At 48.1% G+C, this 22,734-nt stretch overlaps 1 long non-coding RNA gene across 9 annotated transcripts in view; it reads left to right on the top strand.

The window, feature by feature from the left end:
* Positions 1 to 22,734, top strand: part of LOC144829232 (uncharacterized) — an 814,902-nt gene that overhangs the window by 328,227 nt on the left and 463,941 nt on the right. The gene's annotated exons all lie outside the window — the stretch shown is intronic.

Raw genomic sequence — 22,734 nt, 5'->3', positions numbered from 1 at the left:
GTGAATCTATGAAAGACACCAATACTGGAGAACCACAGTTTACAGGTAAGTAACTATAGTTCTTATGGGGCTGAGAGTACAACATGAGCCTAACTCCATACTGCCTTTCAAACATCAGCTTGGTCCAGAACCTCACTAAATCTAAAAAGAGTCCTGCAAACATCCCGCAAACAGTAATAACAATTTGTCCATCCCAGGTTGATAACACAAGAGCAGTCCCATTAAATATAGTTATAATTCCACAATGATCCATGGTGATTGTTCCCCGCCACTCTTGGGGTCCTCATTGGAGGTTTTCCACCCTTTGAGGGCGGAACAGAACAGTGCTCCTTCGTCGAGGTAAGTACGTAGGGGGAGGGGCACTAGCCTGCAGGCATGCAGGAGACCTCGCTCCCACGTCTTAAACCCAGCTGCCTGCGATCGCACGATTCCGCTGCAGAACCTCAATACCTTTAGTCGGTGTCTCAGCAGAGGGCCACGTCAGAAGAGAACTCCTCTGGATTTGAGCAGGGTTTTTTTGGTATTTGGCTTCTAACACTGGCTTTCGTTTCTCTCGAGTGGAGCTCGCAATCTCCCCTAGGGATGGGATGTGTGTGGGGTGGGGGGGCAGGCTCATGCCAGGAACAATACAGTAATGATGTTGGCCAGAGTCTCCCACATTGCCCAGGCAACGCCTCTGGCCATAATGCAGGTTGCTGACCTAAGCTGGAGCGCGGCGGACTTGGCATGCACTGCCGATGCAGCGTGGGCCCCTTGCTCGGGTATAGTCAGTCCCGAAAGGCGATTGCTGGTACCGCGTCATCAAAGAATGCGGCACTGCTCTAGGGATTGATAGAGTGCACGGCATGTTCTGATTAGAAGAACTTCACCCAAATTGTCTGCCCGTCCGGTTTGGGGCAGGATAAAGTGCATCAAGCGCTGTCCTTGAAGGCAAAACAGCAGTCAATTACAACCATCCTGCTGAACTCACAGGTGGCAGAGTCCCACGGCAGAGGGGTTTGTGGTGCCATCCTTTAGGGCCCTGAGATTGAAGAAACAGGGCGGCAAGGCAACAAGCCATTGGAGAACACTCAAAGCACAAGCAGGGAGTGGGCAGCAGGCCAGCACATTAAGGTAGATTAGTAAAGTGGTAGTCCCTCCTGCAGCTGAACAATCAGCAGGCCAACACAGCAAAGCAGTTTGTTCAGTGGTGGCCCCACCTGACAGCATAGCAGTCCTCTGGAAATGTGCAGGCTGTAGAGCCAGCAGTGTCTGGTTACAAGTCCCACGCAGTGTCTAAAAAAATTGGGTCAGTGCCCCAGTACTTATACTAGGGTGCACCAATCCCTTTCAACCCAACCCAGCCCTGTCTCCAGGCAATCAGTGGGGAGCCAGGGCTGGGTTGAAAGGGATTGGTTCACCAATCCCTTTCAACCCAGTCCTGGCTCCAGACGATCAGTGGGGAGTAAATCAGCCCTTTGTGTGAGGGCAGGACACAGCCAATACAAGTGTAAAGTGTGAACGACCTCTCCCAGCCCAGGAAGACTATCAGTATGCAGATGACTGCAGATGGATACCATGTGACACCCAGCCCTTCTATTGTGGTGGCTGTCTGGAAGGTATGCGCCAATTAGGGTGACCAACTGGCATTGGTGCAAATTCAGGACGGTGAGTGTAAAAATTCAGGACAAAGGGTCAAAATTCAGGACACAAATTCAGGACAAGAGGTCAAAATTCAGGACAAAACTTCAGGACAATAGGTACGTTTTACAGACACATCAGAGGTCACGCAATAGTGTATAAGTAAGCCCAGCCATTTCCAAACATATTCAACCATTTGCAAACCTATCCATCATGTATCCTTCCACCTATCCTTTCACTCATCCATCCCTTCATCCATCCCCTCATCCATCTACCCTTTCACCCTATCTATCTGTACACTTATCCATCCACTCTTCATCCCATCCATCCATTCACTCATCCATTCAGCCATTTACCCTTTCACCAATCCAGCCATCCTTTCACTTACTAATCCTTCCACCCATCCACTCTTTTAGTCATCCATCCATCCTCCCTTTCTCTCTCCATTGACCCTTTCACTTAGCCGTCCTTCCTTCCATCCATCCATCCACCCACCCATTCATCCATCTACTCATCCACTCATGAATCCATCCTTTGACCCTATCACTCATCCATCTATCATTTCACTCCTTCACACATCTATTCATCCTTTTGTCCATCTACCCTCCCTTTCACTCACTCATCCATCCTTACATCCACCCTTTCACTCATATGTCCAGTCATTCACCCTTGCACTTATCAATCCATCTATCATTTCACTCATCCACCTACTCACCCATCATACACGCAACCATCCACCCACCATCCACCCACCCACTCATCCATCCTTTCACCCACCCACCATCCAATCCACTGATCCATCCTTTCACCCACCCACCATCCACCCACCCACTCATCCATCCATCCATCCTTTCACCCACCCACTTATCATCCATCCATCCTTTCACCCACCCATCATCCATCCATCCGTCCTTCCCCTCATCATCCATCCATCCTTCCCCTCATCATCCATCCATCCTTTTCCCTCATCATCCATCCATCCTTCTACCCACCCACTCATCATCCATCCATCCTTCCCCTCATCATCCATCCATCCTTCCCCTCATCATCCATCCATCCTTTCACCCACCCCCTCATCATCCATTTATTCCCTCATCATCCATCCATCCTTTTCACCCACCCCCTCATCATCCATCCATCTACCCTTCCCCTCATCATCCATCCATCTACCCTTCCCATCATCCATCCATCCTTTCACCCAACCCCCTCATCATCCATCCATCCTTCCCCTCATCATCCATCCTTCCCCTCATCATCCATCCTTCCCCTCATCATCCATCCATCCTTCCCCTCATCATCCATCCATCCTTCCCCTCATCATCCATCCATCCATCCTTTCACCCACCCATCCATCCATCTCTCCCCTCCATCCATCCCCTCATCCATCCATCCATTCCCTCATCCATCCATCCATCCCCTCATCCATCCATCCTTCCCCTCATCCATCCATCCTTCCCCTCATCATCCATCCATCCATCCTTCCCCCTCATCATCCATCCTTCCCCTCATCATCCATCCATCCTTCCCCTCATCATCCATCCTTCCCCTCATCATCCATCCTTCCCCTCATCATCCATCCTTTCACCCACCCATTCATCCATCCTTCCCCTCCATCCATCCCCTCATCCATCCATCCATCCCCTCATCCATCCATCCATCCTTCCCCTCATCATCCATCCATCCTTCCTTCCCCTCATCATCCATCCATCCATCCTTTCACCCACCCATCCATCCATCCTTGCCCTCCATCCATCCCCTCATCCATCCATCCTTCCCCTCATCCATCCATCCTTCCCCTCATCCATCCATCCTTCCCCTCATCCATCCATCCATCCCCTCATCCATCCATCCTTCCCCTCATCCATCCATCCTTCTTTCCCCTCATCCATCCGTCCCCTCATCCATCCATCCATCCCCTCATCCATCCATCCTTCCCCTCATCCATCCATCCTTCCCCTCATCCATCCATCCCTCCCCTCATCCATCCTTCCTTTCATCCATCATCCATCCTTCCCCTCACCCATCCATCCATCCTTCCCTCCCCCATCCATCCTTCTCCTCATCCATCATCCTTCCCCTCATCCATCTTTCCCCTCATCCATCATCCAGCTACCCTTCCACCCATACATCCAGCTATTTACAGTTTCTCTCCATCCTTCCCCTCACTCATCAATCCATCCATCCTCTCTCATTATCCATGTATTCAATCTTTCATTCATCCATTCACCCTTTCACTAATTCATCCAGCCATTCACCCATCCCTTCACTTACTTACCCACCTTTCCATATTAATTTTGAGCTGAGCCCTTTTGAGAAAAGGCCCATCAAGAACTTCACCCTCGCTGCAGGGGCCGTTCCAGGACTGGGACAGAAGCCACCCAGGGCTGAGACAGGATCCACCACAGGGGGGGACAAGAGCCATCACAGGCGGGGGTGGACTGGAGCCACAACATAGGGGGACAGGAGCCATCACAGGCGGGGGTGGACTGGAGCCATCACTGAGGGGAGGACAGGAGAGGGAACAGGACCCACCAGGGTGGGCACAGGGGTGGACATGCAGTATTGTAGTATCATCTGGGGCTCCTCGCCCCCTCATGCACAAGACAACGAGAAGACAGGCTCTCTGTCCAAAATGCCATCCCCCACAGTGATATACAGTACTTACAGGAGATACTCCGAGAGAACAGATTGAACTGATTGTCCTCCATACTTTGTTAATCAGTGTGGGTGTGATTGTGCCATTTCTTTATTGTATTACATTATAGACTGCATGTTTGAAGAACCGAGGTTTGCTTACAATTCAGTGACAGTAATTAAGCTCGGTGAAGAGAAGCACGTGCTGCCTCGGTGTAATCAGGGGTGTAATCTGGCCGAGTCTAGGATGTTTAGGGCCCTGGGTAGAAATGGAATGTGTGAGCCCCCTCTAAATAGCAGAGACATGACGCATTCAGGGCTGTTTGCATGTGAATAGAGATGTCGCTGCTCCTGAACCTGCAGCCCCTCCCTCTCAGTCACCTTCGAAGCACCTCTTAACAGGTCATCAAGGGCTGGAGGTGTGAGGGTTGCCATCCCGCTGTGCCTCTCCAATGCTGCTGAGTATCTGAGGAGCTTTGGTGCAGCATCGGAGTCAAGAAGGGAGGTGGGGGCAAGCTGTGCCGGCTTTAGGGTGGGGCAACCGGTGCCCTGTTAAAATGACGCACAAATGGCGTCCGTTAAAGAATCCTTCACGGACAACGGACAGACGGCCGAAATTACGGACTGTCCGTGAAATTTACGGACGGTTGGTCACCCTAGCGCCAATAGCTGTCACCAAGGTCAGATGTGTGTTGGAGGCAGGCTACCAAACACAAAGATTAATAAGCACAGAGAAAGACCCACTTTTAAAAAAGTGGCATTTCTAAAATAGTAATGAAAAATCCAACTACATCAGTAAGTAGGATTTATCACCACTATTCTAAACATACCAAACATGGTAATGCTACTCCTTTCTGATCAGGAATTACCACTTAAGAAAATATATAAGGGAATTCCTAATGCTAGCCTATGAGAGGATTAGGCCTCACAGCAATGAAAAATGAAACAGGCTGTTTGTCACTACCAGGACATGACCCACATAAAGGCACATGTCCTACCTTTTACTTACACAGCGCCCTGCCCATAGGGCTACCTAGGGCCTCCCATTAGGGTTGAGCTACGTGTAGAAAAGTGGGGAGTTTACGGATTGGTAGTAGTTTTAAATGGCAAGTTGAAGTGGCGGTAAACTGCGCTATCAGGCCCTGCGGGGGCAGGCTTGAAAGGCTATGTCATTAGGTGGCACAAGCAGTGCTGCAGGCCCACTAGTAGCTTTTAATGTACAGGCTCCGGATATATGGTATACCATTGTACAAGGGACTTACAAGTAAATCAAATATGCCAAACAGGTGTAAAGCAATTGTACCTTGTTTAGGGGTGAGAGCACATGCACTTTAGCACTGATTAGCAGTGGTAAAGTGCGCAGAGTCCTAAACTCAACAAATAGAAGGTCAGAATAATAGGCAGATGAAGCCAAAACGTTTGGGTATAACGCTGCCAAAAGGTCCAGGCCCAACAGTATTCTCACAGTTAGAAGGCAGCTATTCCCTTCAGACTTTGAGAAGTACATACCTCTCTGTTTGCCTTATTCTTTCATGTGTAAAGCTTTATGCTAAACACTGACTTCTGTTTCTCAAGGCTTCTGCTGAAGTCTAATTATTATGCCACCTTCATTGATCTCAAAATAGAGATATAAATATCTCTGAGGTCAATTCATGTTTAGTAGAGAGAGGGGAAGTTTCTTTATGGAACATCTGTTCACTTTAATTTGTTTCTTTGTTATTGTGGCTATCACTGTTCTGGATTTCATTTTATTATGACTGAATCTACTGAGATATTTCAGCTTGCATGCTGTATTACTGTATCTCTTGAACTTATTTTTGGCATGCTTATATACTGGATTGATTGGTAATCCAAAGTGAAATCCCTTTAACCATATTCAACGATTCCTGGTCCTTATTGTCAACATTGGCTTCACATTCTAGAAATGTATAATTGTTTTTTTCCCTTAAAGTACTTCATATCACCCAACAGAGGTCCATGCGACCAAATGGGAAAACATGGACGACTTTACTAAGAGATTGTGTTGTATGTACTGTAAAAACTCCAAAAATGTACACAGACTCAGAAAGAAACTGTCACAACACCTGAATAAAATAAAGAGGTTTATTTCATGCACGGGAGCACCAGTTAGGTTACTGAATGCTCAAATAAGCAGAAGTAAGGCACAAGAATATAAAGTCTTAAACCACAAGTTTCGCTACAATATCTCATGTGTAACAAGAGATGGGCCGGGGCATTATATTACGGCAGGTGGTTGCGAAATACATCACGATTGGAAAATTACAGTACAATGTTACACAAGAATAGGTCTGGAATCCACCTAATGTGTACATGACAAGCCCCTTATGTCTAGAGTTCGACAGTTACATTGTGTCCAAGCACAACCAATAAATACTGACCAATCAGAAAGGTCCACATTATTCTATGCATATTACACTGTGCTTCTGAGGCCTACTGGGCCTGTTGCTAAGGCAAGCAGGCAGAATGCAGTAACATGGAAAGGTACTCTCTTGCTCAAACCAGCAGCTTCCTGGCAATGTACAAACTGTCTACCAGCAGTGTTACATGAGTTCAAGCACATTTTGTCTACAATTCCCATAATCATTGGACTATCACAATATCAGGTTATACAAAATGGGTGCCCTCACTATTATCTAAAGTTTGTTTCCACAGTACTAGTGAGCTGTCTGGATGAATAGATGAAAGTTAGTGTAAACGACTAGGGAAGGAGTGGTAGTGTGTTAGTAGGAGTCAGTGATTATAGCTTGTGAGAGGTAGTGGATGCGAGGCAGGGGTTTACTTCTGTTGGCGGTCTTGACCACCGATATGGCTTGCTACATCTCCAGAGATGGTTTCTTCGATCAAAGTCTATAGTTCTTTTCAGCCATTGGCCGCAATTTGTATCAGGGCTGAACAATGTCAGAATCTGTTCATCTGGATCAGGCACGATGACAGCAAGTTCTTGTTCCAATGGCACCACCTCACCTTGTATCAAAAGATCACCATCCCCAAATAGCACTTGCTGAGAGATCTGATCACATTAAAAATCAGGTATTCCTCTTATTCCCACTGATCATATGGCAAAGGGAATGGCGCTTGTTTTCTCCATGTCACTGGCATGGATCCAGTGTCAATGTCCTGTGCACTTAGCACCAGTCTGGGTGGCAAAGAGAATTTGCACGGGACCCTTCCAACATGGCTCAAGGATGGACTTCCTCTCAAAGTGGTGGGTGAAGACACAGTCTGTAGGTCTCAGCTTGTGACTAGGAGGGAGACTGGCCTTCACCTGTGAATCAGTCAAATGCAAATCTTTAGTCAATTGGTCACAGTAATTGACAAGCAAAGTATGTTCAAAGTCAGAGAATTTCTTTGATCTTGGTATACCCTATACATTTGCTGGCCTCCCCATAACCACCTCAAACGGTTGCAAGACCTGAAAGGGCAGTTCTAGGGGTGCAAAATGACCTGCTGAAACAGATTACCTTTTTCTGTGTTGTAAGTAGTGCACATCATGCATCTCTTGACATAGAACTCTGCCACCCTGGGAATCAAATCATTGAACCATATATGATCTGACGTGGCCACTATTCCTTTAGCCCTGCTGTGGGCTAGACTGTGGGCCATGGCAACAATAGCATTAACATAACAATTTGGAAGCATTCATCTTTGCTTTTATGACAGATCTATCCAACATCCTGTTGCAGCCTGACACCTATGTCTTTTCGACTATTGCTTCTCTTCCTCCGTACCTTCTTCCTGTGTTTCCCTAACGCAATCTAGATTGATTAAACATAAGCACTTCTGATATCCATCTAGCTGTCCCTACAACATACATTAGTGTTAGAAATGGGATCCCTGGCTGGTCAGGGCTTTCGCCAAAGTCAATCAGAGACCACCACTCCTAAGTCAGGGCAAGGGAGTTACACGCCAAGATAACCCCTGCTCACCCTCTAGGTAACGTGGCGCGAGCAGCAAGGCTAAACTCGGAGGCGATGTGAGTTAAGTATTTGCGCACGCACCCCAGCAACAACACCCAGGCCCACCACAAAGGAAACTCCACACAAGGTTATATGTAAATAGCCTTTGTATTACACCAAAACACATTAGATAAAACACACACTTTACAATGTGCCCACAGGCAGAATTTACAGGGGATATGTACAAGACAGGGCCACCTGGACCACTGTCAGGATTCAGCACTTTTAGAAGTAACACTTTTTAGAAATAGCACTTAGAAGTTAGAATATAAAATTACTGTAGCACAAATTAGAACCTAAAGTACACCACCAGTAATCACTGGTAACCAGGACCTCACTAGCACCACCTGCACTAGGAGAAAAACAACCACCTAAGTATCACAATACCTGTAGGGGTGTAAGCACATGACACATGATGCATAAACATACATTCAGCGGTGTAAGGAAGGAAAACACATGATGCATCAACAATACATCCAGAGGTGTAAGAACAAGGCACATGACGCATAAAAACACATTCAGAGGTGCAGCAAGAGAACAATTGCGCCAAACTCACATAAGTCACCACCTGTGACTGTCCCTAGGCCAACTGGCCTTGTTGGGGCTAGGACGCCCTGTGTCCCAGTGTCAGGGGGCCTAAACGTGGCAGTTGCCCACAAAGTGCTGGGCAACTGGGGAGCAATGCTGGTGGGGACAACGTTGGAGCCTCTCAGGCTCTGAACAATTACACTGTCCCCCTGAGTCTCTCAGGGCTCTAAACAAATGTGGCACCAACGTTGGAGTCCCCCCTCTGGGGACTCGAAATCAATAAATGCCCCCTTGAGCCTCTCTGGGCTCCTAAACAACTGTGGCACTTTTGAGCCTCTCTGGGCTCGTGAAACAGAAATGCCCCTGAGCCTCTCGGGCTCTCAGAGTAACTTGCCTCCACGACGTCAGAGTCCCTCTCGGGGGACTCGAGATGCCTTTATGCCTCCAAGAGCCTCGGGGGCTCTAGTACACTGATGCCGCCTTCTTTGCTGGGGCCCCCCCTCCTGGGGACTCCAAAAACGACAATGGCCCCCGGAACCCTCAGGGACTTCACAACAACTGCCCGGGCGATGGAGGGGAGGGGCGGGCACCGACAACGTGCCCCGACGCCCTCCTCTTCCCTAATGGACACAGAGCCCCACTCACCGGACTGGTCTCTCCTGAGGCGGCGGGGACGCTGGCGGTCTCCTTCCTCGGCCGGAGCTTGGCTCTTCTCCTTGCCGGGCGCGGGCGGGGCTCTCTCACCCTCGAGAGCCTCGCCGAGGACAAGACGCTGGGTTCCTTCTCGCTCTCCCCGGGGCTCTCCCTTCACATGGGAGCCTCGGCAGTCAGCTTCCGGCTTCCTCCTCTGGTGCAGGAGCGCGGGGCGGGCTCCATCCGCCGGCCGGACTTCCGGGCTGCTACAGGCCTGGCCACGTCCTGCTGCAGCTTGCCTGACTTCCTGCCTCGGGTGTCCGCCAATGACAGCGCGGCCCCGAGCAGGGAGGCGGGCACTTCCGGGTCGCACTTGGCAGCGGCCCGGCAACGTTTCTAGACACCCTGGGCGGCGGCGGTGAATCTCGAGGGGCAATGCCGGGTGGGCACCGGCTGGTCAAAATTAAACAATAAATCGAGGTGGGCACTCGATCTGGGGGCCACCAAAAAAATAGCGGCAAGGTCCCTGGCGAGGGGGGCACTCGCCAGGGGCTTCAAAATCGGCAATTAAAGCGGGCAAATGCCGGGTGGGCACCGGCTGTGCACACAAGCGCTCCCCAGCGCTAGGACCACAAATAAGAGCGCTCTCAAGCGCCAAAGGCAAATAAAGCGCTTCGAGGCGCTCCAGAGAAAGCCCAAAGCGCTCCCAGGCGCTGGGAGCACAAGCACAGCGCTCCCAGGTGCTCTCAGCAGGGCAGAGTTCCAGCAAAGTCCTTAGGTAGGCAGGGGGGGCAAGGCTGGGCCCAGAGCCAGCTCACTGGGTCTCCAGGCAGGGAGACAGTCCAAGTGGCGGTCCTCTGGCCCAGCAACAGCAGCAGCCTCCTCTGGCAGGATCCTGGAAGAGAACAGTTTCTGTGGGGACACAGCCCCATTTTTATACACCACATTCCTTTGTCTGTGGGTGCAGGGTGGGGAAGGAGCCAGTCGCAGCTGGTTTTGGAGCACCCTTGATGTGCTCATCACTCCCCTCTATTCACTGGCAGGGCTAGGGTCGTCAGTCGCACCACAGGGGGGCGGAGCCAGCATTGTCTGGGGAAAACCCAGCCTCATTCAGTACACAGGTACACTCCTCCCCAGCCATCAGCATGCTAATCTCCCACTCACCACCGGGCAGACCCATCCAGCCTTCCTGGAGCCAGGCTCACCAGCCAGCTCCAGCCAATCACACGCCAGGCATATTTTACACTAATATGCCAGCTCCTAGAAGTGGCATTTGTACACAAGACACAATCATGCCACATGCATCATTGCGAAGCATTCACTCTCACGAGTTCGCACATACCAGATTTGAGCATGCACACCTCACGCATCAGGAACTACCAGGGACACAGACATTCCCCATGCATTCCTATGGGAGGGCAGGCCTATCTCACCACATGCACTCAAAGTGCGCACGCACTTTCCACTGGGACACAGTGAAAGTGCGCAGAACCCAAAAATCACCATCACCAGGTCACCAGTAAAAGCAAAAAGTTTAGGGGTGAACCTGCCAAAAGGGCCAAGTCCAACAATTAGACTATACTCTAATTAGGCTGTTCATTTAGCTCTTTCGTGGCAAAAGCATTTTCCTGTATTTTCTCATCTACACTTTTCTTGTGGGCAAAACATTTAACAGTAGCAACACTTCTTGGCAACATCAAGGCATCCTCTAACTTTACTATTCGTTCCGTATGCTGTATCTTAGCACCCTGAGAAGTCAAAAGCCCCTTCCTTTACAGTCATCCGAAAGAGTGGGCGAGCCCAAAGGCATATTAGTTATCTATATAGATATTTACAGTCAAATCTTTACTTAATTCACAGGCTCTAGTCAGAGTTGTCAGGTCCACAGCTTGGGTTGACATTTGTTGTATTTTACATTACTCAACCACAGTTTTCAAGGTGTAACTGCATAGGCCGCTGTTCTAGTGCCATCTGGAAGTTTGAAACATGAACCATCCACAAACAGTTCCCCTTGGGGGTCAGATATAGGGGTATCTGTCTGGTCTACCCGTCCTTTAGTCTCCTCCTCGGTAATAAATATGCAATCATGCTTCTCATCCTTTTGCGACTTGGGGAGGGATAGTACAGTGGGTGGATTCAAAATGTTACAGCATTTAAGAGTGATGTTTGGAGTAAAAAGAGTCAACTCATATCTGGTTAATCTCGCACTGGTCAGGTGCTGGATCTGAGTTTTGTTTAATAATATATCCACTACATGCGGTATCATAACGGTCAAATTGTGACCCAGACATTTTAGATTGCTGTGTCGCAGTGGGGTCCAATGTGGAGGAGATACATTCGCATGACTTATATCTTCCTACATGGGTCTGTGCCAAGCTGCAACCATCTTTTCCATGCACAAATTTGGTATAATCAGGGTTACCTAAAGCAGGAGCATTACATAAATAATTTTTCAATTGCAAAAAGACAGCTTCACACTGATTAGTCCAAGGAAGCGAGTGGCATGCATACATCCTTTAATGTTAAAGCAAGCAATGAGTGAAACATTTGGTAATACACGCTCAGACATCAGATTGAGTCAGTGGTTTCTGGAAGTTCTGCACCAATTATCCTATCTGGGTGTAGCGTCCTACCCCCCCCCCCCCTTCGACAGGAGATGACCTAAATAGAGAACCTCCTGTATGCAATACTGTAATTTGGAACAAGAGACCTAGGGCCCGATGTAGGAGCCCTAATACCGGACGGAAACGGCCGATTTCGGCCGTTTCTGACCGGTATTAGGGTTTTCTAATGTAGGAGCATGCTTTACAGAATCGGTATTTTACCGAATCTGTATTTACAGATTTGGTAAAATTACCGAATCGGTAAATACAGACTCGGTAAAAATACCGATTCTGTAAAAGCACATGTAGGTAGCACATCTTTGAGTGCCGCAGGCCTTTCAGATTCGGTATTTTACCACCCAATCCAATTGGGTGTTAAAATACCGAATTCAGGTGTGCATGCACATGTGTGCATGCACACCTAGCCATGTGACAGACAGACATGCCCTTAGGGCATGTCTGTGTGCCACATGGCGCACATGCCTATTTTTGGGGTGCCAGAGGGTGTCAAAGTGACACCCCCTGCACCCTTGCAAAATTCGGTATTTACCGATTCTGTAATTACAGAATCGGTATTGCCCATTGATTCCTATGGGCTTCAAGGCCCATAGGAATCAATGGGCAATACCGATTCGGTATTTACAGAATCGGTAAATACCGAATCTTAAAGATTCGGTATTTACAGAATCTGTAATACCTACATCTCCCCCCTTCATATTTACCGACTTTTAAATACCGAATCGGTAAAATTCGGTATTTAAGAGTAGGTAAATATGAATTACCTACATCTGGCCCTTTATGTCCAAAGGAGGCTAAATGAAGCAATAGTTTCACTGTAGTCTGTTTGCAACCTTCTGCTGCATTGGTGTGTCGCCAATGAGAAGCTTGTGAGCAACCAGTAGCTCACCAGGTACCTCTGAGTAGCTCTCCTGTGTGTAGCCCAACCTGTATTCCAAAATTAAAAGCATGTATTCAAGACAATTTGTTTTTGTATTTTCACAACTCAAGCTGATGTCTACAGAAAATTGGTGAAATTGAGATATTTGTTACTTATATTTATACCTTGGTGTAAAGGTTGTACTATATATGTAATATGTCAGTTCAAATTGTCAAAGCCTTTTTTTAACATTACTGCTGAAAACCTTGCCCAACACACAAATTTGATCACTGCTGACACTCTTGGATTGGGTGCTCACTTTTACATTACTAGTGGCTTTTGTTACAGAAAATGTTGGAGACCCCTGTAGTAACATGCAGTGGTTGTGACATAGGGCTCTGAATTGAGATACAAGAACAGAAAGGGGAGCCCTAGGAAAGCGATTATAAACCAGAGAGGTATTAGTAGCACAAGCATCCACCAGGAACTCATGCCCCCTCCCCCCAGCTGTACAGTAACATAGGGGCCAGCTTTATTGACTTGTTAATTAACCTTCTTCTGCCTTTCTTAGACTGCCCTATGGATGGTATTCAAAGGTATTATAGGCAAATGACAGTATAGCCATCATTGTAAAAGCTTCTGTCTGTTTATATGCTTTTAGCATGGAAATCTTGGCTACCATATTTAAACCATTAACGCTGCTTCATAAACACAGCAAGTAATCAAATGCAAATATATAGTTTATTTCAAAATGTTTTGCAAAACACATACAAAACAAACAGTGATGGGAGGTTTCAGTATATCTCTCAGATCAAGAGGTAAACAACATGTTTATCTTGTGTACTAGGACTCGACCTGAGATACCTACAAACATTATGTTCTTCATCTGGATGCAGGAGAAATTGACCAATAAAGATCTTGATGCGTAATTCCCAGCGTTGGACTTGTTGCCTAGTTGGCATTTGTGCCTCCCACCCAGAACCATTCTACCCGTACAACTCAAAAACAAGACAAAACAAACAATAGTATCACAGTATCACAAAGTCAAAGTTAGTCAGTTGTGTGGATGGGGTATCGTGGGTAGGGCCCGAGCCAGATCCCCCAAGTTTCTCCGCTTAAAAGTCACAGTTGACCCTAGAGTTAGATATGAAAGAGATGAAGAGCCCTTAACCTGGGGCCACAAGTGAAGAGGGGCAGACCTACAGATAAGTACTCCACCAGGGGGGGGGGGGCAAGTGTAGTTGAATCCTGTTCTTTTGTCCTCCACTATATCTGCCATTCTCTCCATCGCCAGAGCTCGCCATAGCCCGAGCATGCCATTGTGTTAGGGAGGGGCCTCCATTTTCTTCCACACTGCAGCTATTGCCATATTGGCGGCCCCTAAGCACAACCACATCACAGGGTGGTCCCCGTCTGTTTGACTTTCAGACTTGTGTCCCGGATCCCCAAGAGAGTGTGCTCTATTGTAGCGGGAAGTGGATAGCCCAGTATTGTCTTAATTTGGGATAACATTTCTTTCCAGAAAGCCTGGATGGAAGGGCAGTCCCACAATATGTGTTTAAAATCTCCCAGGAGACCACAACCTCTCCAACATCTATCGGAGGTGTTAGGGAATATTTTGCTCAACTTCTGGGGGTGCAAGTACCATTCATACATAATTTTATAGTGAGCCTCTCTTAGATATATGGAGTGGTTGTATTTGTGTTCATCTTTATACAAGGAGCCCCATTGTTATTCCCCCAAAGGAGTAGAGAGACGATAACCTCAGAACCCTTGATGTCTAGGTGTGAGGCGGGGAACTAGAGTTCGTATGAGAGAGTAATGTAAAGAAATGGTCCCCCTCGAGGAAGCCCCCGACTGCGCAATTTTTTTCAATTGGGAGTAGATCTCTGGTTGCGGTTAGCCTGAGCTGAGGGTGCTGTACCCAGTGTTTAAGTTGAATGTAGTGGAATTTTCAGAGGGCTTAAGCTTAAAAGTTTTGGTGCATTCCTCAAAGGTGAACAACTTCTCCCCCTTAAAGAGATCCGAAATCACAAGACAACCCCCGGCCTCCCAAGTCTCAAACGGGCCCTCTTGATGAGCTGGGGGGAAGTCTAGGTTAAAGTGAATAGGGGTGTAGGGGGAAGGGAAAGTGGTCAGGGGAATTGATCTGTTAAGGTCATCACATACCCGCAGGGTGGTGGCCATGGGGGTGCTAATGTATGCATTTAAAGGATGATTTTGTTTTGACTTCCAAAGGAGGTCCCAAATCGTTCTGCCCACAATTTGCCGGTCTATGTGAAGCCAGAGTTTTTCCGATTTGCGAAGCGACCAGCCTGTGATCACCCGGAGTTGTGCCACCCTATAGTAGCCAAAGAAGTCTGGGAGTGCCAATCCCCCTTCCATTCTCTCTTTGGTAAGCATCCGGAAGGATAACCAAGCCCTTTTCCCTTGCGAAATTAATTTAGTGATCATCTTTTTAAAATCACCAAACAGAGTCCTCTCCACCGGTATCGGAAGGCCCTGAAAGAGGTAGTGTAACCTAGGGAGCACATTCATTTTAACTGCATTGATGCTTCCTATCCAGGAAGTATAAGAGGTTCTCCACTTGGCCAAGTCTGCCTTAAGCTGTCGAAGCAAGGGAGGATAGTTAGCTCCGTAGAGGTTCGATATCTTAGGGGTGAGTTTGACTCCCAATCACATAATGTCTTTATGCATGTTTTGGAAAGGGGCCAGTCCCCCCATAGCTCTCATGGATTCCCTGGGCAGTGTCAAGTTAAGGAGATAGAACTTCGATAGATTAACTTTAAACCCGAGGCCTTTTCAAAGGAAGCAAGCTCGTTTTGGATGGCCGGGAGAGAGGATAGCGGTCTCGTGACTAGAAGCAACACGTCATCGGCGAAGAGGGATTATCCCTGATTTGTTCCACTAAGGGCTCAGTGCTTAGGGAAAATAGGAGGGGGGAAAGCGGGCAACCCTGTCTGGTGCCTCGCAAGAGATCAAAGGGCTCCGATGCCACTCCATTTACTAGAACCTGCGATCGAGGAGCAGAGTAGTTAGCCCGTACCATACCTATGAAGGCCATGTCAAAACCGAATTTCTTCATTGTTCGCGACAAGAAGGCCCAATCGACCCGATCAAAGGCCTTCCCCACGTCAAGCGAGAGAAGGGCCGCGGGGATGTTCTTTTTTGTTCTTTTTTTTTGCACTTTTTCGTTAATGTGGACTACTCTCCGTAGGTTGTCGTGCGTTTGCCTCCCCTTAATGAACCCTGCTTGATCGGGCTTAATGAGATATGGCATGACATTCTCTAAGCGCGTGGCCAGAATTTTAGAGTATAATTTGGCATCAAGGTTCAGGAGCGCAATAGGCCTGTAAGAGGCGCAATTTGTGTGGTCCTTCCCTGGTTTGGGGATGACCGAGATTAGCGCTTCCCCAAAGACGGGGTCACTTGCTGTGTGGTTGCAATATTGTTAAATAAGGACACTAAGCAAGGCACCAGGTCGGGGGAAAAGGTACGATAGAAGTGGCCATTTAAGGCATCAAGGCCAGGTGCTTTTTGCAGTTTAAGTGAGTCTATTGCCCTTTGTACTTCCTCACCGGAAATAGGTCTGATAAGTCCTCATTCGTGGAGACTGGGATCTGTGGAAGGGTGATCGCTTCTAAGTATCTCTCCTGGTCCTCAACCGCCAGGGGGTCCACAGTGTAAAGGGACCTGTAGAAATCGCCAAAAGCTCTAGCTTTCCCCTCTTCACTGTTCCGAAAAGAGCCTTTTTTCCCCACAATTTGTGCTATATATTCTTTCGCCTGTCTCGCTCTTAGTTGGCTAGCCAGGAGGGATCCCACCTTATTTCCTCCTTTGTAGTTTCAGGCTTGTAGTCGCATGATGGTTATTTACGCCCCATTGGTGTAGATAGCCTGTAATTTTCCTTTTAGCTGTGTGACTTTTCGTAGGTTTTACACCGAGGGATTGACCTTGTGGGCCCGTTCTGCGGTATGTAGTGCCCCTTCTAGGAGTATCCTCTCCACCTTACGCTGGTTTTTAGGTCTCGCCTACGCAGCGCGCATGCGCTGCATAGGAGGAGACCTGTAGTCATCGGTCCCCTTTTTAAGCCACAACAGTGCACGCGTTCCATTGCCTTCAATGGCAATGCGTGCACGTGTGGCTATTCCCTTGCGGGCTCGAGCGCTGACACCATATGTTTGTAATTAACTTGCAAACATATGGTGTCAGCGCTCGTTCATGTAAGGGAAGCAGGCGCAGGTCCCCTCCTCTCTCCCTCCCCCTGCTGCCAACGCGAGGCGAAGCGCGCTTGTTTTTTTATGTCGGTCCCTCCGGGGCACAAGCAGGTATCCACTTCTGTCTTTTTGCTGCGATCAGCCCTAATGACAGATGTGGATGCCTGCTTGTGCTCCGGCGGACCTGCAGGACAGCCGAGAATCTGTCCCAAAACGGCGGACTGAATGCTGTTGTCTCCGTGCTGAACATTAACTAGCAAGTGATTTCGCTGGCCGTTTTTCAACAATTTCTGAGCCTTAACAGAGAAGTTTCAGTTTCTGTTTGAGATACACGGCAACGCTTCCTATTTACAAGAATTGCAGGCTGCTATGACAAATTCCCCTTGGTGGTAGGTTGAAGCGAAATTCTGTTTAGGCTGGAGGGTTGAGCATGTTGGTGGAGATTAGCATATAAAGAGACCAGTAGCGGTACACTGGAAAGACATTAACCACCATAGTTATCATGCCATTAGAATTATCCCCTGAAAATGCTGCACACGCAAATATGTCTGCAGGCTGCTTTTATCTCTGTTCAGCCTGTCATGAAGTGGGCGCCCCTTGACCTTTGTGCTCTCTGCGAGGCCAATGCCCGCACAGCCTTAAAGTCGCACTGTCGATGCAGACAGGGTTGCAACCTTCAGTTCCTGACTGCTGTTTGAAGTCACCTGTAATGTGCTGTTTACACCGCATTAGCCGTTTTTGCCCCTGCACCGTGAAGAGCATATGCATTTTCTTGGTTAAAGTTGCACCGTGGCGCACAGTGGGAGTATTCATTTTCTTGGTTAAAGTTGTACTGTGGTGCACAGTGGAATCTGTGTATAATGCAACCCTTTTTCTTTCCACATTTGCTTCTGTGCTCGGACCCCTGCTGGAGACAGACCGGCAAACACACGTCTTCCAGGCCCTTTGAGGGCAGGGGCGTGAGGTCACACAGGTTCAAGAAACGGGCACACGGGTCGAATAAATGGACAGAAACTACAGACTCTCCAGCCTACAGAGGGCAGAGGCCGGAAGTCACAGGTACTAACAAACAACCCCCTCTTGAGGACAGAGGGGACTGATAGGTGCCTTCTGACGGCAGAGCAGGGATTCAGTAGGTGGGGCTTCAAAGAGGCTCTTTACAGTTCTTTCACAGCCTCGTCATTCAGAACTGAAGCATTTTTAATATTTTACAAAATGAAGCCATAGTTGTTGCTTATTTATCTTATGGAACTAAGAACCATTGACAAAGCCAATAATCCTGACTTGTTGTAGGTGAATGTTACTTGTTGTATTATATATCTGGATGCAGAGGCAGCACTCGGGTGGCGCACTATACTAAGCACAGATTTTCAGCTTATATGTTTTTGAGCCACGTCCTTAATTACGTCTGCCACGCCCTTTTCTTTCATCCCACTTAAAGTGCTGGAGGTCACACAGTGGAAGGAAGGGCACCTCTCTCAGGACAGCAGAAATAAAGTCGCCAACTCATGATTTCCTGCTACTCACTAATTTGCGCTGGCCCCCTCTCAAGCACCTGTCCCCGGACCCCTAAATGACTCTCTCCCATCCAAGCCGGGGTCGCCATCCCCAGAGGCCGGGTGTCGAAGCACCCGTCAAACCGCCACTGTGGATCTTTATGTATGCGCGCCCGCAAAGCGCCTGGAAGCGGCTCTATGTGGACATATGGACACCCTTCCAACGTTCTCTTCTGTCAGTCACCAACCTCTCCACCCAGTGCCTCTGTACGTCTCCACCTAGCACTCTGTACCTCCCCACCCAGCGCCTCTGTACCTCTCCACCCAGCGCCTCTGTACCTCTCCACCCAGCGCCTCTGTACCTCTCCACCCAGCGTCTCTGTACCTCTCCACCCAGTACCTCTGTACCTCTCCACCCACCTCTGTACCTCTCCACCCAGCACTCTGTACCTCTCCACCCAGCACTCTGTACCTCTCCATCCAGCACTCTCTGCCTCTCCACCCATTGCTCTGTACCTCTCCACCCAGCGCTCTGTACCTCTCCTCCCAGTGCCACAGTACCTCTCCACCCATTGCCTCTGTACCTCTTCTGCACTTTGCCTCTGCCTTTCTCTACCATTTGCATCCCTCCCACCCCGCTACCTCCTTTCCTCCACTGCACCGCTGCTCAGTCATCTGTGCTGACCCCCTCTCAAGCACCTGTCTCCGGACCCAATATGACTCTCCCATCCAGGACGGAAAGTGATGTCAGCATCAGAATACTTTGTTGTGTCAGCGCCTTGAAGAGAGCCCATACAATATTACACATTTGATAACCTACCACAATAAGTTGCATTCCTCTCCGCTGCCCAATTTGTCCAATCATAACTATAAACAACCAGTGGAAAAGGGCAGCGCTTCGTCTTCGCCGGCGAATCAGCAACTGGCCGGAGAGTTAGTTACAATAAGACCACAGAGGCACCATACAAGATCATCTAGGAAGTAATGCTTTAGGAACTTAGTGCTACTAAGGTCCTCTGGCGATGCTTCAGGACAGAAGCGCTGCACCATCAGCAACAAGCATTTGCAATGCAATAGGTCTTGCATTTATGCAAGTTTAGGCTATTGGCATTGTAAATGACTATGCCTTTTATTTAAGTTTTAAAAACCAAATCTATAATAATAATGCATTGCCATTTACAATGCCAATAGCTCAAACGTGTGTGAATGTGAGACCTATTGCATTGCAAATGCTTGATTAATGTGGTTGCTAGTTCAATGCACTTACCCCTGATGACGGCCTTGAAGGCATCCCAATTGCCGGCGAAAGAAGTCATTGCTGGGTCGTTAAGGATAAATAATTCTGTGATTGATTTTCTTAATTCATCTCTAAGGAGACAATCTCTGCTAAGGAAGTTAGGGAAATACCATCTGGTGTGTTTAGCACGCAGGGGTGGCCAATCTAGCACCAGCTCTAAAGGGGCGTGATCTGAGAGGTAAATCGGATGGAACTGGCAAAATGAAAGCATGTGACGTAGGGATCGGCTAATGAAGGCGTGATCTATCCTGGAGTAGGACCTGTGAGGGTGAGAGAAAAAGCAGAAGTCCCTTGCCGAGGGGTGAAGACCCCTCCAGGTGTCCATACGACCCAAGCCTTGGATTGCCAATTTGAGTATCTTGTTAAATACCCCCCTACTGCCCTATTTGGATGAGTAGTGTCTAGTGACGGATCCCAGATAGACCTAAAATCTCCCAGCAGTAGGATGTCCCCTGTAGCGAACCCCTCCAGTGAGACAAGGAATGCATTAAGAAATTCTTGTTGCCCCACATTGGGCGCATAAACTGTTGCAATAGTGCATGGTCTACCCCTAAGCTCAACCCTGACCATCAGGAATCTCCCTGCTTTATCTGCTTTAGAATCCTGAAGGAGAAATGGAACAGAGGAGTGAAAGAGGATAGCCACCCCATTGTGTTCCGTGTGGGCGGATGATCGAAAAATCTGCGGGTAGGCTCTGTGTCTCAGCCTCTGTTCTTCTTTTTTTGGTAGGTGTGTTTCTTGCAGGGCCACTATTTGTGCGTTATGATCTAGTAGAAAATGCTACATGCTATGCCTCTTATAAGGGGAGTTCAGACCCCTCACATTCCAAGATAAACAGTTAACCAACATTATTTATGTAACTATACTTGCTTCTGCCCCTCAGAGACAGCCTGTGAGAATCCAAGACTGGACCCCCCTCCCACCCGATCCTGACCATAGAGAATGATCAAAAAGATCTGTGATAATAAGAACATATTCAATAACAACATGTATAAACTAGAAGATTCATCTCTGAGGTGCTCAATCTCAGAAGAGAACCTCGACTTGAGCATCACCAGGGGCGGACCCAATTCCGCCGCCAAAGCCCTCCCCTTAGCTGATTGTAATGAAGTTAGAATTAGCCATTGATCATTGACAGTTTGAAGACTAAAAGCTATATCTTAGGACCCTTTTACAAGCACTACCTCTCAAGCTTCTGTGGGATCTGATTAGCACTTAGTCATCTTCAAAGGTTGTCAGGTCTCCTTGGGTTTTGAGAGCCATAGGAGTTCACCAGTCTGTATCTGACGTTGGAAAGTGTAATCAGGACAAAGAGATTCTTAATATCTCAACCCATTGTTTTGTTGCCGCCTCTTCTTTGTTGCAGCCATGGGCCTCCATTGCGTCTTTCCCTTTGTGAGTCTGTTCCTGAGCCATCCGCTTCCTTCGATTTTTTAGGAGCGGGGATTTCAATGCCCAGGATGGATGCTGCTTCCTCGACTTCCGTGCAGTGAACGTTTCTGTTCTCCAACGAGAAGGCTAGGCAAAACGATATGTCCATCGATAATTTAGTTTGCGCTCCTTCAGGGCGTCTGTGATCGTCCTGAACTGCTGCCAACAAGATAGTGTAGTTTGGGCCACGTCCTAAAAAAACCAGCATGAAGCATTTTCAAATGTTATTTTGTCCATGGCAGGTGCCTTTTGAAGAATCAGTTATTCGATCTTGAAGGAGCTGGATTTTGTCAGAACATCCCTGGGTTTCCTGGAGTCCCCCGGGAGTTGCGGCCCCAACCTGTGGACCCTCTTGAGTCGCACCTCCGGACCATCTTCTCCCAGCACTGTCACAAACAACCCCACCATGAATGCTTCTAGATCAGGGCCCTCACAGCCTTCCTCCAGACCCCTTACACAAAAGTTGTCATGTCTCGAGCGATTCTCCAAGTCTTGTGGTTCTGAAATTCTGGACCCTACTGTTGTCCCGGTATCGAGGTCCGATACCCGTATCCCGAAACATCAACATACCATGACGAATTTGGTATCGACGAACCGATAATGATTAGGACATCATTCCTATGCATTTGCATCATGATCGAGACATGCTAACACCCCCGAATCGTAGTTTCCGTCCCGACCCCTCAGACACCATTTTGTAAACGGTATCCATCTTGTGTCTTGCCCTCATGATAAGTCAATTAAAGGTCGAGCTTGATCTAAAAGGACACGTCCGCCTTCCCTGACTTCTCCCTGACCTGTCCCAACTGACTCCCTTGCCTCCAGCCAAACCTGTTTGGGCAGCTCCTCGCCCAGTGGCCAAACACGATAGCATCAATGCACAACATACCACAAACCATTCACCTCCTACAGATCATGTTTTCTACACACATACACACCTGTCCACGCTCCCTGTTTATGGCCAGTTTTATGACTAGGAGGTGCCTTCTTTTATTGGGGTTTCACCGATATCTGATGGGAGTTCCGGGCCTGGCTAGGTAATCTATCACGAATTGGACATCTAAAATACGGGCTTGCCTACATGACTTCGCTCCTTTGTATTATTGTAGAAATATGTGTATAGCCATATCATAAACTCAAGAATTCTTGCTTGCAGCTATTATTTTTGTATATAAGGAGAAGGCTGGTTCTGTAAAAACGAACAGTCTCCTGAGAACACATGACCCGTGCTTGTCGTGCTTCTAGGACACCTGTTACTTGGTAGCTATCAATAAAACTTGATCTCTGACTGCGACTAGAAGACTCCGTGTTTCTGTGGTCCGAAACAAGGGGGAACTCAGAGGTCTTCGGGTGTTATTCCCTGACACCACCGGGTTCTTAAAAACCCGGCACCTCAGTTGGCGCCCAACTCGGGGCGGTAT

Source organism: Lissotriton helveticus, chromosome 1_1 (assembly GCF_964261635.1).
Source record: "Lissotriton helveticus chromosome 1_1, aLisHel1.1, whole genome shotgun sequence".
In the NCBI taxonomy this organism is placed as follows: Eukaryota; Metazoa; Chordata; class Amphibia; order Caudata; family Salamandridae; genus Lissotriton; species Lissotriton helveticus.
Note: the sequence above shows the minus strand (reverse complement) of the source record. Positions and strands in the feature narration are given on the sequence as shown.